Raw genomic sequence first — 18,360 nt, 5'->3', positions numbered from 1 at the left:
ATTGCATTATTATTTCCATTTTTTTTTTTTAAATTTATCCGAGCACGCCCGTTGGCGCACGTGTGCGCGGATGGGCAGCGGGCACACGGACACGCGGGGACGGGCGCGCAACTCGGGCGCTCGGCGGCGGGAGGCCGGGCAGAGAGGCGCTCCCCCCGCGCCCATCCGCGTCCCTCCGCGCTCCCTCGCTGCCCCGGCGCCGTGTCACTGACCGGGGTGGCGGGCGCCGCCGAGCCCCCGGCCCCGGGCGGAGCGCCCGCGGCGCGCAGCTTTGTTCCGGGGCCGCAGAGGCTGCCGTGCCCTCCTGCCGCACACCCTCCGCTAGCCCAGCCGGGCGGCCGAGCCACCTTCCTGGGCACAACCTCCCCTCTCCTGCCCGGGGACTCCCCGCAGAGCGGTCGGAGGATGCCCGGTGGCGGCCAGGCTCCCGGGCATCTTCTAACTTCCAGCCTCAGGCTCCCGTCAAACTTGGGAAGGCGCTCTGCCGAGCACATGACCTTTTGTTGATCTAGCAGGAGCTATTATTTTTAGGCAAGTTAACATCCCAGCCCTCCGTCAGGAGAACATCTTTCTGCGTGAGGAGAGAGAGGTGGGAAAAATAACCCAAAGGGAAAAAGAAAGGGAAAAAGTGAAACTCTTGCCTCCAAGTTTTGGCCGTCGCCTCTCTCGCGGAGTGTCAAGAGCCGGGTCTGGGTATGACGAGCGGGCTTCGGGTATGACGTAGATGTGCCCGTCTCCCCCTGCCCGAAGCAGCAGCCTTCCCTGCTTGGAATCAAGTTTTTGCTGTCATTGCTGGTGGCTTGTGACCTCCGAGAGTTCAGTCCTTATTTCATATGATCTGCTTCTCCTGAGATGTTTGGAAGCGTTTTCTCAGGTGCTTGTACGTCCGTGCGTTCATGGTCCTGCATCCCTCCCCTCCGGCTTCTCTTTTAAAGGTTAATAGCCCCATGTGCGACTGCAGTAAACAGTCCAAACTTTCATTTCTAAGCAGTAAACGAAAGAATGCCAGGATGCGTGTTACTGAGGTTTTTCTTGTCTTCGTGAGGTTTTTCTTGTCTTCTCCTGTATAAACATTTGGTTGTATCTGACTATGCAATACAAGCTAGGTGCTAGACCAGCTGGTTAAAAATATGCTAAGTCAAGCTGTTCATCGTTCAAACCTACTGAATTTGATAGTAAAGGCATAGAAAAGAAGGCAAGATAAAAACATTTAAGTGGGCTGAGGAACATACATGCAAAGGAAGGACAGGAAAGAACACTTGAATTAAAAGATCGGAGAAAATTAAAATTTGGAAATGCAGAAAAGAACTATTTTAACACTTGCAATCCTTGTTCTGAAACTAGAATGCTTCCTTACTAGAAAGTGAAATTGGCTAGGTTGCTCTACTCCAAGGTCATCTTTAATGCAATTAATTTTTCAGACTTGGAATACTTGGCATTTTCCTTCGGTTTCTTAGCATTACAATAATAGGACAAAATTGGTTTTGTTCACGTGTACTGTATTAACTTAGTTCAACTACCTGAGGAAACTGTTACTGTTTCTGATGTCAAATTTGATCTGGCATCATGCTCATGCATTTGTTGTTTTCATGCAATCGATAGATTCAAGTATTTCATGTGCCTCACTAAGTTTACACATAGAAATTTATAAGCGAGTGATTTTGATTATTCTCTGAACTTTGTGATGAACACAGTGCTTGTAAACTCTCTGAAGCAGAAAGAAGCCCTTTCATTTTCCTGCTGGGGACTTTTTTCTTAGCTGAAGTCTCTCTGCATTATAAATATAGATATTTGTATAAATTTTATATATAAACAAGTCATTTGGGGCAACCATCATCTTTAGAATGAGCTTCTCTACTCCCTTCTTTTTTCTTTTTTTTTTTTTTTGCCCCTAGGCATAGGTTTCATTTTCAGAGATCCAGCTTTGCTCTTGTAAACATTCTAGTTAAATAATCAATACACTGCTCTCCTTTTGCCATGCAGATAACAGCAAGCAGTAGAAATGGGAAGCAATAAAAAACGAACCTCAGGACGTGCAATTTTTTTGAAATTTTTTTTTGAACAATTTTTTTTCTGCAGTTGAAATTGGGGATAGAGACCAGTATCTTTGTTAATCATTACCATTTGTTTACATTGCGTGTGTTTGACTATAGTCACACACACACACACACATTCGGAGACCCAGGCAGTGTCCATGTAACGTGTGTGTGTTTGTCAGGGAACAGCCACGAGGACATACTTCCTTCTGCACAGACAGGGATCCTCAGACCCACAAATGCCTGTGGAGCTGGCGTGTGTGCGTGTGTGCACGATGCACAGATCATTGTTTTCTAGGTGTTTATGGTAGGTTCTTTTCCTTGGATTCTCAGTCAGCACAGTTCTTGGAGCACATTTCTGCAGTCGCTTGGGGTTCAGCTTGTCATACCAGCGTGTCCCACTTCAGTCCTGTTACTATTACCCGTCTCCCACTGTTTGTTTTTAAACTTGAACAGCAACCGACAAGGAGGTAAAGATTTGTCAGGCAAAGTTGTTTGCAGCTCAGAGCATCCGTGTGTCTCTCAGGAGGTCGTTTCTCTTTGCCCATTGTCTTTCCTGTGAGGTTTTGGTGTGTCTCAGTAAGCTGCAAACACTTCAGAAACTTTCAGTCACCCCAGCTGAAGAGAGCTGAATTCAGGGGGCTTCTCTTCTGTGTCTGTGGCCATTAGCAGGGGGAATTTGAGGTACGCACTTAGAATGAAAATGATCCTCAGTATCAGACAAATAAACACTCATTAATTCATTCAGCATCACCGGTAAATTGCAGAAGGTTTTGTGAATTAACATGTATAATTAATTACCGTGTCAAAATTGTGAGGATTTTCATCCTTCCCTGAGCAGTTCCTTGCACGCCTTTATTTCTGTTTGTGGTTGTTCAGCTGCTTGATTGAGAGGAGCATCAGAATGTGTACGGTGAGGGGGATGATGTTTGCAGCAACATTGTGGGGAGATATTATAACTGGAATGCACTCCGTGTGTTACACAGGGAAAGAGTAACTTCTGGGATGTGCTGTGTGAGCGCCTGTGTCACCCTGCATTGGCTCTAAAGGTCTTGAAAATAATAAGTCTTTTGTTGTTTTATTTTTCTCTTTCTTTTTTTTTCTTTTTTTTCCTTTTTTTTATGTTGGGTCATTATACTTAAATATAACAAGTCTGGCCACAATAGAAAGTTTGCTTCACTGAGAATAAGGTAGAGACAATGCTGCCGGAACCATCGTGGACAGCTGGGAAATTTACAGAATGATAAAAACTCAGAAATGCCCAATGTAAAGTTTTAATGTCTTAATAATTCTGATTAATGAAAAATAGATAAAGTGACTGCTTACCAATATCCCTAGTGTATGGAATGTTCTTAAACCCAAATTAATTACTGCATATTTACATTTCTCTGTAGGCTGAGAGAGAGGCTATGCTAGGCACCCAGGCAGAGTGACATCCTTTCTCTTCTTCATTATTTCCTTTACATTTTTTGTCTTTTTTTTCAACATGCCAGTGGAAGGTAAAGTGATATGCAGTGCTTGTAGAAGGACGGGTGGGTTAATGTCTCTGTAAGAGAAAAAGGCAGAGCTGGAAAAGACAAAAGGTGTGGATGGGAGCAGTGGGGATGGGGACAGTGGAACAAGTTCAACGTTGGCAGTCACCGATGGCGTGATCTCGGAATGTTCCCCATTCTAGTGAATAGCTTGTAGAAGGGAAAGGCTCAAGTATGTAAAGTAAGCCTCTGCTGGGAGGAAAAAAATATACTTAGCTGCTTTACTGCTGCACTGCACGAGTCATTTCAGACTCCCACTGAATTTATTTTGGGGTTGTACCAACACTGTCAAATGGAGAAGTCATTTTCTTAAAAGGAAACTTTGCGTATTCCTAAGTGCTTTTCTTAGCTAGTTACCCTAAAAGCTTTATTCTGCTGCATTTGCTGAGAATTTTGGAGAAAGAATAACACCTTTCCATTACTCGGCTTGCTCAGAATGCTGTCCCACTCTCCTAAAATCTACCTGTAGAAGTAGATTATTTCATTTAAAAGATTACTATCGAGCTGAATATCCTTTAACTTCATTGAGACATTTTGGGAAAAGGATTTGATTGCTTAAGTTTATGGTTGTAGGGATCTGGGATTTGAAGAATAAATAGAGTGCCAGTGTAAAGTTGCAGGTATTAGTTTTTTGCAGTGATAAAAATTAACGGTTTTATTTCTCTGAGATAAGTCTGAAGGAATTAATGTGTTTGCAAACTATTATTTCATGTCCTGCATGCACTAATTTAATTTGTTGGGTTTATGCTTGGCTAAGAAGAAGTTGACTGTTACAGATTACAGATTTTAATGAACATCTCAATAATTTACCAGTTGCTGAAATTGTGAACTAGTCTTGGAAGGCAAAAGCCCGAATGAGAGAGCTGATGAGTGACACACCAGCCTGTACAATTTGACTGTTGTATTCATTGCATTTGAATCAAATTGGGAGTTTGGCATTACTAATTCTGGGTGGCTAGCTCATCATATGCATTCAGGAATTAATTAAAACACACACAAACATATACACAGTCTCCCACCAAGCATCTTGCAGTGTTTATGTGCATAGCGTGTTTGATTGGTACCTTTACATGGGCGAGGAATTGTTTTTCCTTCTCTTTCTGTCCAGAGATCATAAATATAACTAGTTTACAAAATATTTACTGCCTCTCGGGGAGCTTTAACGAGCATTTATGGCTTTATCATTTAGGAGGCACAGAGTATCTGGTTGAGTTACTTAAATGTGAAGCTGCCTGATAGGATAGGAATATGTGTCTGTGCAATGCAATATATCTGTAGGTGTATAAAAATACACTTTAAATAGTATTTATATGGGGGAAAAAGAGTGTCTCCTCTGAGAGTACAGTTACAGTTTCTTCACAGGCTTTTCATAATAGACTTGAAATATAGGGTAACTTTATGTTTGTGTGCGATGCCTGTGCCTTCGCAACTGTTGCAGAAGTCAGTCTGACATACTCTTGACTTTCCGTTTTGTTTTATTTTGTTAATTTCTTGCTCAGGCCTGGTTATAGCATAATTAACTCAGAAGTGGAAAGGGAAAAATGTTGTCGCACTTTACCTGACTGGAAATACAGGCTGGCAATATTCAATACCTGTGAATTCTGCTACTGTAGTCAAGAGAAAAGAAGTGCTCACAGCAATTAATCAATAGCTGTAGTGCCTCTCTGATGATGGCAAGGAGTTTGTTGTTTAATAAGTAGCATCCTTAAAAGCAAAAAGTATTTCCCTCTTAGATTTTATATGGATTTTTATCAAATGTGGAAAACTTGAGAAGACTCCTTCCTATAAAAGGTAAAATTATGTTGTATGTGAGTATGTTAAAACCCACAAAGGCTGCAAAGTAAGCAAATCCTCTTCACATTATTGAATTACCCACACCAGAACTTCTAGAACTTTTGGAATGGGCTGTTTTTCTCTGGAGCTTTGGGTGGCTCTGGCCAACGGGTGAGGGCTGGCAGTCGCGGGGATTTACTGATGGCGTTTGTCCCATTCCCATCTCCTCCCACAGCCCCGTTGTCAAAACACCACCACTACAGAGTCCTCGCCCATGCCCTGTGCTGAGGGTGGTGATGGTGCTGTCTCAGCCCTCCCACACCTTCCAGAGGGGCTGCCTTGCTCCAGGTGGCCTTGCCCGGGCTGGGCCCTGGGTGTGCCACAGCAAGCCCAAGGCACTGCAGCTCCACTTGAGAGACACCGCTCGTCACCCCCACGCCGATGCCTCGTCACCCCTTCCACGCCAGCTGGGAAGGCAGGAGTCCCCAAAAGTTGTTCCTGAGCCTATGTGTCCTTGGGACAGCGTGGTGTTCTGTGCGTGGTAGTTCTTGGGAGACAGCAAATTTAGATGAGGTTCTCGAGGAATTTATAAGCGAGTGATTTTGATTATTCTTTGAACTTTGTGATGAACACAATGCTTGTAAACTCTCTGAAGCAGCAAGAAGTCCTTTCATTTTCCTGCTGGGGACTTTTTTCTTAGCTGAAGTCTCTCTGCATTATAAATATAGATATTTATATAAAAATTTAGATGAGGTTCTGGAGGAATTTTACTGAGCCAGTGCTTCTTGCAGAGGCCATGGGACTTGAAAATAATGTGAGAAGTGGATGGAAATTGTGAGGTGTACAATAGTAATTCAGAGTAGCTGCCTGTCATTTTTTAGGATAGGTGTGAAATTTATTTACTCAATTAATTACTCAATTGTTTTAAACAGAACAAGAAGGGAATGTTGAATTCCGTTCGCTAGAATTATCAGATGTTACTATGAAGTTCAGGTGCTTCCCATGGTATTGGGGAGCTGTTTGTTTTGAAAGAAATTGGCAAACATTTTCCAATGTCCTGATTTTGATCTGGCTTGGCACTTCTCTTGAACTTGTCCTTTTGTCACCTTGTTTAAAGATAAAGAGTAATTCCAACATGATGATATTATTTTTGACTTGTGGCACTCAGAGGTAAAGTGAAAATGAGGAAAAGCTTGTGGCTCGCTTTGATAGTTTGAAACGGCGTTGACCTTGTTTCCCTTAAAAGTGCAGTGGGATTAATCAGGTAATATTTCTCAATTCTTAATTTACATTAATATTTTGCTAGTTTTTAAATTTATGTTTAGTATTTAAAATTTATATTTAATATTCCAGATTTCCTTTTCATACTTCTGATTTTTTTTAAAGACCAGGTATTAAAATTCATTTTGGCATATGCTTTTTGAGATCTGTAATAATTTTATTTTGTTTTGCCATGCAGTTCTGGCTTTGTGTTTTCTCAAGTTCATATAGACTGTCTTAAGTTTTTTGGCGTGTGGTTTTTTTTTTCCCTAGGATGTGGGTGTTTGACTGCTGTTAGACCTAAACATACCATAAAATGTTGCCTTAGTGCTAATTTTCTTTGTGATTTTATTACAGTTTTTTTACTGCTCATTTGTTTCTGTCGTAACAGAAACATATAGTTCTGTTACATTTGGGGGCAAAAATATAAGCAGAGTGAATTTATATTTAATTTTCTTGTGTGAATACTCAGAATTTTTTTTAATGGTGAGGAACTTGTGGGAGAGGTATGTGCTATTTTTGTAGTTAAGAGCATTGTCTACATCTAGTGTTCTTCATGGACCTTTGTATCTCTAGAGAAGAAAACGCTAGGAATGTAGTTCATGTAAAGAGAAACCCATACTGTTTGTCATCCTCCTGGTTTCTTTGGTGCTTGCATTAATTGTTTTAAGAATGTGTGACTGATAAAACTGACCCGGGTTTCATTGATTCATCTCAGAGGTTGGGCACGGCCAAAGTTGATGTATGTGACAGCGAGCTGGACTTACTCGCCATTGTCAGCTCGGTGGATTCCAAATCTAAAGAAAATATTAGCAGTTCTAAACATTTTTTAATGCTTTTATACCTTTATTTCACCATAGGTACATGGAAATATTTCACCAGACTTTTTTTGCCATTTAAACCAACGAGCCTCCCAGAATGTCGGGAGCGTGCACTCTTGTCTGCACAGACCCGTTTGTGTTTGCCCTCTGTGGTTTGGAGTCTCTCTGCTGGGGGGCATGAAGAGATTACACCCCAGCAGAGTGTGATGAAGCTAAAACTCATCACCATCTGAAAGGCCAAAGTTGCATCTCTGCACGCCATTTTTATGAAAATGGAAGTATTCCTTGATTTAAGAGAGAGAATGCTTGATAAAGGGCAGGAAGCATGTGGTGTTCCCTGACCTTTAGGGGTGGCCTGCCTGGGTTAGGACTAAAGCACTAGAGCAGAGCTTTGTGCTGGAAGGAAGCTGTAGTTCTGAGTGCTCTATATCAGGCTGCAGAGAAGTCTTCTACTTCCAGATAAATTCCCTTAGCGTCCTCATTACATTCACTTTGTAAAACAAGACTGAAAACATAATCCAAGAATTAGTCAGGTTTCTGTTCATAGAGTTTCATCCCTGTGTTTCAATACCATGGCCTCACCAGGGCAGAGGCTTTTTTGGATAGACATGAGATGTGTGGGAAGGTGATGGTTGGTAAGGGCGGAGGGAAGGATGTTCTTACCCATTTTGCATGTCTAATAACAAACTGGGTCATTTTGCTGTGTTGTATTTACATGACTTGTTCCTGGGATGGTGTGAAATGTGAATCACCAAAACATGATGATTATTTAAAAAAAAAAATAGGCTAAATGAAACATAACTGAAATAGAACTGAAAGGCTAAATGAAATCAACTGAAAGCAGAACATGCAATATTATTCTTTTGGTACAGTTTCCTTCTGCAGTTGCTGAGTAAAGCCAAATAGTTCTTTTTTTCCATGTCTGTTAAAAATATCTAGGCTTTTGTATTTGAATATAACAGGGACACGGAAAATACATTTCTCTCTTCAGGTTCGGGCTTTGATTTTTTTTTTTTTTTTTTTTGCTCCTGGGTTTTGGACACAGAAGTAGAAATTTATGGTGTGTTTTAAAGAAGGCTACCAGTTCTCATCTTTGTCAAAACCCCATGAACATCGGGCTGATTCTGGTTTTACAACTGAGATTAGAATTTGGCAGAGTTTCTCAGTGGAAGGCTCTCCTCCTTGGCTTATGTTTTGTAAGTTCTGCTCACTTTTTCTGTTCTTGCCTAAAGTCTGAAATGAATTGTATGACTCAGGAATACACATTAGGCGTTTGCATGAAATGCCAGGCAAATTATAGGGAAAGTGCTGTGCCACTCTCAAGCATGCCATGCATCTCTTTTACAGATAATCTTCACGTGTATTAGTGTCATTGATTTAGTGTGTTTTTGTAGAGTGCAAGCATCCTGAATCAGGACCCCATTATGTGTGTCACTGTACAAACACAAAAAAAGAAGGTTTCTTTCCATTCCACAGAGCAGCCTTTGTGCTTAGAGTAATATAAATGTGTCTTTGTATGGGGAAAATTCAGAAACAGGGAGTAGGTAAGAGATCACTAGTATGGTTCATGAATAAGATTCCAGTCCTGAAGCCATGCTTAACAATTTATAAATTGAGCAATATATGTGTATGGGTATTCTCTTTCTGTTTTTTTTTTTTTTTTTTTTTCCAGATGCATGTATGGAGAAGTTGCTTTACTGTTAGAAGTACTGATATTATTAATAATAGATTCATACTTCCTGTGAAGTCTTTTGATTAGGAATTCAGAGCATTTGGAAAGCATTGATATACAAATCATGAAGATTTCTGTGCTTTTTAAATTGAGAAGCGAGATTAACCTATACATGAGTAAATGGAGGAATGCTGTCACAAAATTTTTTGCATGTGCGAGTTTAAAAAGTAGCAATGCTGACTGGGAGTCCTGTTTTTTAACCTCGAGACACCCTCCTTTTCACTTCTTGAGATCATAAGAACTGCAAATTACAGACTTCTCTCTGTCCAATTATAATTTCTAAAGGTCTCATTCTAGCAAGATGAACTATAGTATTCAAATCGCTTAAGTATGTAAAATAGGGACTGTGGAGTATAATTAATAAAATAAATTAAAGAAATGTTTGCAGCCACAGTTGTATAATTGAGGGCTGGGAGGGAATACTGTTTGTAGACCCTCCAGTTATCAGAGTTGCTTCTAAGCCAGCTCCTTACCTGGGGGCAAGTTTGGATAGCTGGATCAGGCAGCAGTACCTGCTGTGTTTAAGCAGTAGTTGGGAAACTGTGTGTGCTACGAACAGGTAAACTTTGGTCCTGGGGAACAGCTAACATCTTCAGCCATACGTACCAGAGCTATCATATGTTTTATAACCTAAGGACCAGGCACGAGGTGAGTCCAGGAAAAAATTGTTCGTGTGAAGAGTATTGATGTGAGGAGCAGATTCTTCTGGAAGTGGCAATGTAGGCAGCCACAGTGAGCCAACCAACCAACCAGACTAAAAGCAAAAGACCCCACTGCAGAACACAAAATGTATTGTGAATTCTTCCCCGAATGTTTGACATCTGCTTTTTAAATGAGACCTGAAATGATACAGGGTTATGTTAAAGGGGAGGAATTATTTTCTTATTCGTGTCAAAAGTTCTAATCTGTTTTAGTGAATTTTTTTCCTTGTTTCCAACTGCACTCTCTTTAGAGCTGAAGTGCTGAGGTCTGCAGGTAGCCTTTACATCTAGGCTGTGTGTTGCAAGCTTTACTACACACTGTTGAAAAAATGTGTGTAAACCAAGGTAGTCATGGGTGGATTTGATCTCTGTTGCCTTTGAATATCATGACTAAGATGTTAAGTTATTCTCTTTGATGAGCTTTTTAAGAGTGACATTATTTTCAAGATAATGGATTATGATCAGGCCAGTTTCATAGTGCTTCAGTCATAGTTTTTCAGCAGTGTGTTCACAAAGACCTGTTTTGTGATAGGGCCAGTCAAGGCATCCTTTAAAAACGTGCCCATTCATTCTGAGTGTTTGGACTCGGTAGCACTGGAGTTCAGTGTCCGGTCCTAAAAACGTAGGCCTAATTAATTAACGTCCTGCTGAACTCCATGAGAAAGGCTGGTATTCCTCACCCCAGTCCTTCATGATGGCATGAAAATATGACTTGTGAGGAGCAGCATTCTGAGTTTCCTTAACCTGCAGCAAACATCCATGAGTTGCCATGTCACCAGAGTTTCCAAAGCATCAGGAGGGATTTCTCTAGGCTTCAGCAAATCTGGGGATTTCGGGAGTTCTGTGTTGCTGTGCTTTGACAACAGGTTAACTATCTTTTTCTCCTAAACAGCAAGTATGCCTGGCACATTAGAATGATCTGAATGGCCATGATGAAAATTTACCTGAATGATGCCAGAGCTAACATCTGGCCCTTAGTGGACTTGGCATTGCACAGAAAATCAATCTTTGTTTTGAAACTGTGTGTTTCTCAAGGTACTAATTCCTAGTTGTGGCTACCAAGGCCTATAGAGAGACTGCTGCACAGAAATGCCTTCTTCCAAATATACATTTGTTTGATAACCCCAGTTTTCAAAAGTGTTAACTTGTTAATTTGTCACCAGGCAAATTATTGTCACCTGTTCACTGATTCCATGAGAAGGCCAGGCAGACAGCAGAGCCCCATGCTGGTAAGCATTTCTGGTTTTGCTGTTTGTGGTAATAAGCAACCCACGTAGAAATTGACTGAGGTTGCTGCAGCTGAGGTGACATGCATGAGTTGTCCAGGGTAGCAGGAACAGGTTCATCTTGTCTGGAACTGATTCCACTAGAGCAGCTGAACCTATCTTATATTTACTTTTAAAATAAGCTAAATAGTTATCAGATAAGAAAGACAAAGTCTTTCTCTTAAAATTGCCTACAGAATTTCCTGCTAGATGTTTCTTAGAAAGATGAAAACAAGATGAATGGAGTTTCTGCTGTTGTATTTGGGTCGAATTTGATACGGAAGCCTGTGTTTTTAAAAGCTGCTATAAACACTTAGAGCGTAACAGAGCATTCTTTTAAAAAGGAGATAAATACAATAGCTTTTTACATACATGTACAGTCTATTGAAAGGCCATCCAAAGCACTGATACCAGTTTAAGAAGATGGTCTTTTGCCTTAGTTATACATCTGGGAGGTATTAACTGAACATTTTGTGGAGAACTGTGAATACCTTAGTTGCCAGTTGTCTAAAGTGCAGCTAATGATTGCTTCAGTGCCAGTGTTTTGATGGCTAGAACCTAGGCCTGAATATGAATACAAAAAAAATGCGTGTGCGCACACACTTCTTATACAAAACAGATTTCAACCATCTGCTTGGCACTTAGCTTTGCAGCTATAGGCTCTGATATGAAAGGGAGCACTGTCCAGATTATGAAGGGTATCACTTTCACTGGCACCTTAGAAAAATTCCAGTGTTTCAGAAAGCTTGTTTGTCCAGTGGTTTTCTTCGGTGGAATAACGAAAACAACACCCTTAGCCAAAATTTTGCGTCTGCCATCATTTCTCTGATGGTAGCATCTCCCTTACCCTTGCAAAAGATATTTTGTAGTGAGGAAAAATTTCTGTTCTGCATCTCGGCATTTCCAAGTGTATCAGAGGAGCCTAGATGAGTGGCCCTTGGAACTGACACCCCAGATGGTTTATGACACAAAGCACTGTTTGCTTAGGAATACGCTGTATGGCAGAGTCTGTTGCCCAAGCACTGCAGAGCGTGTCAAATCAGCATGGAAGTTAATGGACCAAAAGCTCTTCTGAATTTAACACTTTCCCATTTGATCGGAATTTACAGCTTTAGATCAGGACCACGGTCTTCCTTTAGTGGTGCAGTGGTGGAAAGTAAAGTTGATGCTATAAATTACACGAATATAATACAATCATTTTGATCCAGTTCATCTGTTTAAAGGTTGAGAATGAATGAGACTGACTAAAACCTTTGGTAAAACCCTATTTATGGAATATATAGCTGTATAAAATAAATTTTGAAAGTGAGGAGACTTGGGTATGTGGTAATTTGGTACTCCGACTAGTTCATGTTTTACCCTTAAGTTAAACAGAGGAAAATCCACCGTAAGAGAAAAATAAATAATCTGTGGAGCTTTCACTCTTTGTTAGCAGTTGTCCTGAAAATATGCAGGACAAAACAGTGTCTTCTTTCCTTTTCTTCTTTGAAAGCCTTTCTTTGAAAGGGCTTGATAGTATTTTCCCTTAGGTGCATGTTTGGAAAAAGATGGCAAAAATGCAACCTCCTGTGTGTGACAAAGCCTCTGTGTTTGGCCATCCATTTAGTGCCGTGTCACATTAGTCCTGCATTGTTAACACCTTTGGACAGGGCTGAGGGTTCCTTGCTGCTGTGCCTGGAGAGCTGCTTATGTCAGTTCATAATGTTTCTGGATGCTTTCCTCAGTAAATGTACTTCTGATTTATAAGTAGGGCTGGATTGTTTGCTTCCAAGATGTCAATAGGGTGAATAAAAGGACTGATTGATATTTATGTTATCATTTTAATAAAGATTTCATTTTCTGTATGTTACAGGGTCTTAAGAAAGTGCTGCTTTAAACTATTACATTTTATTAGCCTGAGCCTGGCTTTTTGTGGAGAAGATCTGAGACGCTGAAAGACAGATAATATTGGAAACTTAAAAGCTTCTGCATGGTTTTAGTTGAATCATGATGTGTGGACAACAAAAATTTGACTCTTTTAAAAAATGTGTGTGAAATTAACAGTACTAATGTTTTCAGTGCCAGCAAGAAGATAGACTTGCAGTCTTCTATATTATACTAATCTTTTCTCTTCCTCAGCTGCTTCCCTTTTACCTTCTCCCCACATGCAGTCACACTTTCTTTCTACGTTTATATGATGAGTCCTGTTATTCTCCCAGGTAGGGATTAAAACAATAAACCTGTTAAGTTTAAGGAAGTTCTGAAGCCCTTTCAGTGATGATCCAGATGGAAAGAAAGCCAGTTCTCCCACCACGGTGTCACCATGCCTCCCTGTAGCAGCTCTACTGGAGCTGCTTGACCATCTGATTAATGAAGCAGTTCTTCACATTGCGTTCCATAAAATGGGTTTTTTCAGGAATGGGAAATAGCAGCCTATCTGCCGTTGAGCACTAATGATTGCACAAGAATGGGCTCCTGTATTCTGGGATGGGGGAGAAGGAGCTCTGTAAAAAAACCAGTTTTGAGTGAATTCATAATGAGACTTTTGCTGCTCAGCATTCATGTTCTTTGAAATTTTAGAGGGGAAAGTTTCCTTGACCAATGTCAACAGTTCGGTAATTTTCGTTGCTTCCCCTCCTCCCTTTAGGTAATATAGTCGTATTTATTGTCAGTTTATTTTCTGTAGATTCCTTCAGTCCTCTGTGGTTGGGAGGGATTTCTGGAGTGACTGCATGGCAAGGTAAATTAGAGATAGCAGTTGGTGTGGAAGGAAGGGTTGGGAGAAGGAGGAGGCAGAGGGTAGGAGAATGCAGCTACAGTTTCTAAACAGCCTTCCAATTGTCCCCCTTTTTATTAAAATGGCAGCTGTTAAAGCCAGACCCCTGAAATGTTTAATTTGATTTACACTGTTAAGGCTAAATTTCCTCTGTGCTCTAAATATGAGATGGGCAAATGTCTTGCCCTCTCCCTTCTTCTTTTTTCTTTTTCATTTCTTCTTTCACTTCTACCACTAAAATTCTGGTTGTCTCTTGGTGTTGGTTTTAAGGAAACTGCTGCATTCCATCACCCTTTCCACTAAGTTTAGCCCTCCGACCTGTGGAAAGCTGGCGATGGATAGAGGATGGTTTTCAGAGGAGGATGCTCTTGTGATTTTCAGCAAGTTTGGTGTTACCATCAGGTTACAGCTGCATCTGCATTAAACCTGGGTACGAATAACCAGGTTTAATGGTTGGACTTCAACCCTCCTTGTGGCCTGTCTTTTTATAATGCCAAATAAAAGTGGCCTTTGCAATATACAGGTGCCAAGTGGCAATGGAATATCAACTTGCCGGTGCTTGACTGTGTAGCTCCAGTGTGCGAGGGAAGGCAAGGTCAGGCACGTGTCATTGCAGGACTTTGGGAATCCCTTGGAGCATTACATGCATCTTGTGCCTTCCTGGAAGCCCTAGACAGATAGAGATTTGAAAGTCTCCAGGAAAAAGTTGTCTCCTAGCTTTAAAAGACTTCATAATGTAGCAATGGGGAACAAAGACATGCGGACCTCTTTCTTTGAGGAAGATAATTTATTGCAACAAAGCAAGCCATTTTATGATCTAAACTTAACCCAAAACAAGCATGCATTTGGCTGCCTGCCACTGCAGTGTCGCTGTTCACGCATCCTTTTACCCAGTCAGCTTTTGGATCACCTGGTGGCCACTGATGTCCCCAAACAATCACTGCCCCATGCACGAGGTGACCACATGCCAGCCACGCAAGCCCTTCTCTGGTTTTGTCACCTGTTTTATGCCTGCCAGCTGAACCTTTCCCAGAGTGATTTCTGCTGCTCACCAGAAGTGAGCAGGATTCTTATCTCCCACAACATAACATCTGCACTTTCAAAGATTCTGGTGTTACATTTAACGCTGAAAGCAGGAGGAAGGCATGAGCGTGTATGTGGGAAGAGTACATGATTTTCATAAAGAAATAAAAAATTGTTTGGGCAAACATTGCATGGGAGCAAATAAGTACAAAGCACTTGAGAGTCTTTTTAAAATTATGGGGTACTTTTGGGGGCTTTTAATAGTTTGGCTGATGTATCCAGGCGCTTTGGAAATATACTCTTTCCATGGATATTTTAGGGAAAAACAAGAGCTCGTTTTTTTCCCCCTCTCCTTATTTTTATCTGTGTGAAACATCACAGTGAGTGCCCGAAATAAATTGTCTACCATTTTAAAACCCTGTATCAGGTAGAGTTCAGTAAAGCAAGACAGGTACATTGTAACTGAGAACTATTGTGCAGATTACTTGTTTTTCCCTTTGAGATGAAAACAGCCTGGGTGAATAGGAGGCTCTGTGTAGCACCAAGGGTGGGTCTTGTATTGTGTTTTTAATTTTAGAAACACCTAGGGGAGAGTAACAAGTAAATGTTTGATTTTACCAGCTGCCTGTGTCAGTCCAGTTTTCAGCTCTTATGGACAGCTTTAGAAAGGAGAACAAGGACTGAGTAAGTCCAGAGAGCAGTGTTTGTTTCCACCTCCAAAGCTTTTATTGCTGGCTCTTCAGCAGCTCTGGGTAGTGGGAACATCCCGGGAAGTTTGTTCTTCCTCTCCCTTTGCAGTATCGTGGTGTGAATAAACAGAGGCTGTGCTTGTCACTCGGCCTCCTTGCACAAACCTCACATTCATGTGCCACCGTGGGGCTCTGTCCAGCTCTCACTGAAAACAATTGTGAGGCTCTCATTGACTTCGCTTGGGTGTTGGATTTGGCCCATTAGAGGGGAAGAAAATAAAGTGGAAGTGTAGTTAACGATGCCTATTGATGCTTTTCCTGGCACAAAGTACTGCAGATAATTGTTTCTAGATGAAATGCAGTTGCATCTAAGTATTACATTTATTAGCTTTTCAAAGGAGGGATAAACAAAGTGGACATATGGGGTATTTGAAGTGTGATTGTGTGAGACTAAGATAATTTCAGGAGAATAGCTTAAATCACAGGATATGTGTGATGCCCTTTGTATACAAGATGTGGGATTGTGGAATTTATTTTGCATGCACTGGTTCTCACTGAGAAGGAATCCAGAATACAAATATATAGTCATATTTAGAGTATATGAGGAGTGGAGCCTTGCTGCTGTAGACTTCAAGGGCTGGTAATCAGGCCTGATAGTGATGTGATCTCTGGAAATACTTCTGTTAAGTAGGTTTAATCCTTATTAACAGTAAGTTGCTTGAAACCATTTTGGGTAAAGTCTGGGAAGGAGTATAGTAGATTGAACACATAAATAAATGCCAGCTCTGTTAGGCTTTGAGTGACTTTGATTCTTTTGAAGTTCTGGAGGTTTTGGACTTGCTAAAAGCATCAGGCCACGAGCAAAAGAATTTTCACCTCATCTTCAATTTTTTCTGCTGTAATTTTCAGTGTCATTTTCACATTAAAACGAGGCACTGCTTACATATTTGACATAATTTAAGTGTTTCCCTAACCCTCACTATGACGTGGTTAAGACACGTGAGACAGGAAGATTAAACAGTCTGCTTTTCTTAAACTTCATTCTGGAGTGCTCAGGTTTAATGATGTATGCAGTTTCTCCAGGTTTTGGAATGCTTCCTGTTGACTCCAGAGTGACTTATCTGTGGTCCAGAGCCTCTAAATAACAGAGATGGGAGAGGGCAGTGTTTGTGTCAGTGCTTTCCTCCCATCCACCGTGGAGGGGGAGGGAAGGAATGAATGGCAGGGCTTTTGTTGCTACTGTTTTTTGGAAATGTGTTCAAAGAACTATTTTGGAAGATGATGGTGAGGTTGTTCCTACTACTTGCACTGCATTGCCAAAACACTGTGCTCTTGTATGAGGTAATAGATGTGGTTTGTGGCAATATTATGAAAACATTGCTTTGTTGTGATGATTGCAGAAAAAATTCCCAGCTACATGGTAACGTATTTGTAATATTTTATTGAAGTGAAACATGGAAAATACAGCAAAGCTTGGAGTCCCCTTGGAATGATTTCACATTTCAGGAATGAAGAAGCAATTGTGAAACACTGAAATGGGTGTACATGATATCAGTTAAAGAACAGATTTTGGGCCATTTAAGTATAGTTTAGGGTTTTTTTGTTATTGTTTGTGTTTCTTTTGGTGTGGACTTGTCCAGGTTTTTTTAGTATCCCTGTTACTTTTTAATTCAGTGGGTAGCAGGATGCACATTCACATGGCTAATAATCCAAATTAGAAGGCATGCTTTTATTTTGTCCTGTGAAGTATAGGCAATATTACCTAAAAGATAAAGAAGGTAGCTGCTGCTGTTGTAGAGTAAGGAATGAGACATGGTTAACACCTAGCAAGTTATGCAGTGTAGTCACTGAAGGATGTCCAAGTAGATAGAGGCAAGAGGACCACAGACTCATTCCTCTCAATATCTAGTCTGGAGGTAAAAAAGAAAAGCAAACAAGAGGAGATTCATGCTGTCACTTGACACGCTTCAACTGGACAGGTTGAACTCCAGGGTTCCCCAGGTATGCTGACTTGAGAGATTTGAAATTATTTTTGACTTTTTGTTTTTTTGTTTTTATTTCCTCTCTGTTTGCACAACCTGTTTTTGTTTGTGCTTGATTTTAAGGCAGTGGACATTACTAAGTCTGAAAGCTTGGACCTTTTATGGATTTTTTTTTTTTTTTAGTTTACTAAGGGTAGACAATTAAAGCAACAGATTACAGCCAGGGCAATTGAACATCCTAGGTTTTTAAAATTACTTTAAATGTACTACTTTGAAAATTTTATATGTCGACTAGATGTGTGAGTATTTCAGTTCTAAAACTCTGCTTCATCTGCATTTGGAGTCTTCCATGGTGTTCCGATAATCCAGTCAGAATCTCTAAGTGCTTAGTTAGGAGTGTTTGTGTGAGGAAAAGGTGCTAGAAGAGCTGCATTGGAACAGTATGTCACTGAACCAGCAAACCAGCACTGTTCCTTGCTCCCTCTTCCTTTTTTTTGTGTGACTTTTTTCATCTTTTATGTTGTACGTTCTGAAACACTACCATATTTATCATTCAGAGAGCTAAAACTTCTGCAGTATTTTCTTACTGCCTCTTGGTAATGACATGTCTCCTATAAAGCAGAGCAGGATCTACAGCAGAGATGTAATGAATGACCACAGTCAGTGACTGTGATGTGCAATTGATTTCTGTTTTTTGAAAATATACCCTTCATAATTAGTAATTTGGCTGAACTACCCTATTCTTCTTTATGTGAGTTGTGTACTGAAAGAGGCATGATACATGTTATTAC

At 40.7% G+C, this 18,360-nt stretch overlaps 1 protein-coding gene across 31 annotated transcripts in view; it reads left to right on the top strand.

Annotated features, from left to right (window-relative positions):
- The window catches only part of SOX5 (SRY-box transcription factor 5), a 607,791-nt gene that overhangs the window by 326,028 nt on the left and 263,403 nt on the right, over window positions 1-18,360 (top strand). For 5 of the 31 annotated variants that reach the window (XM_085570331.1, XM_085570316.1, XM_085570325.1 and 2 more), the window contains one exon: window positions 11,019-11,084. The exons of 25 other annotated variants lie outside the window; for them this stretch is intronic. The gene's annotated coding sequence lies outside the window, so the exon portion shown is untranslated. Of the gene's footprint in view, window positions 1-390; window positions 8,619-11,018; window positions 11,085-18,360 lie in introns of those variants that run through there. One more of the 31 variants, XM_085570323.1, reaches the window with a different exon arrangement.

The sequence above is a fragment of the Lonchura striata genome, chromosome 1A (assembly GCF_050655825.1).
Source record: "Lonchura striata isolate lonStrDom1 chromosome 1A, ASM5065582v1, whole genome shotgun sequence".
NCBI classification, from domain to species: domain Eukaryota; kingdom Metazoa; phylum Chordata; class Aves; order Passeriformes; family Estrildidae; genus Lonchura; species Lonchura striata.
Note: the sequence above shows the minus strand (reverse complement) of the source record. Positions and strands in the feature narration are given on the sequence as shown.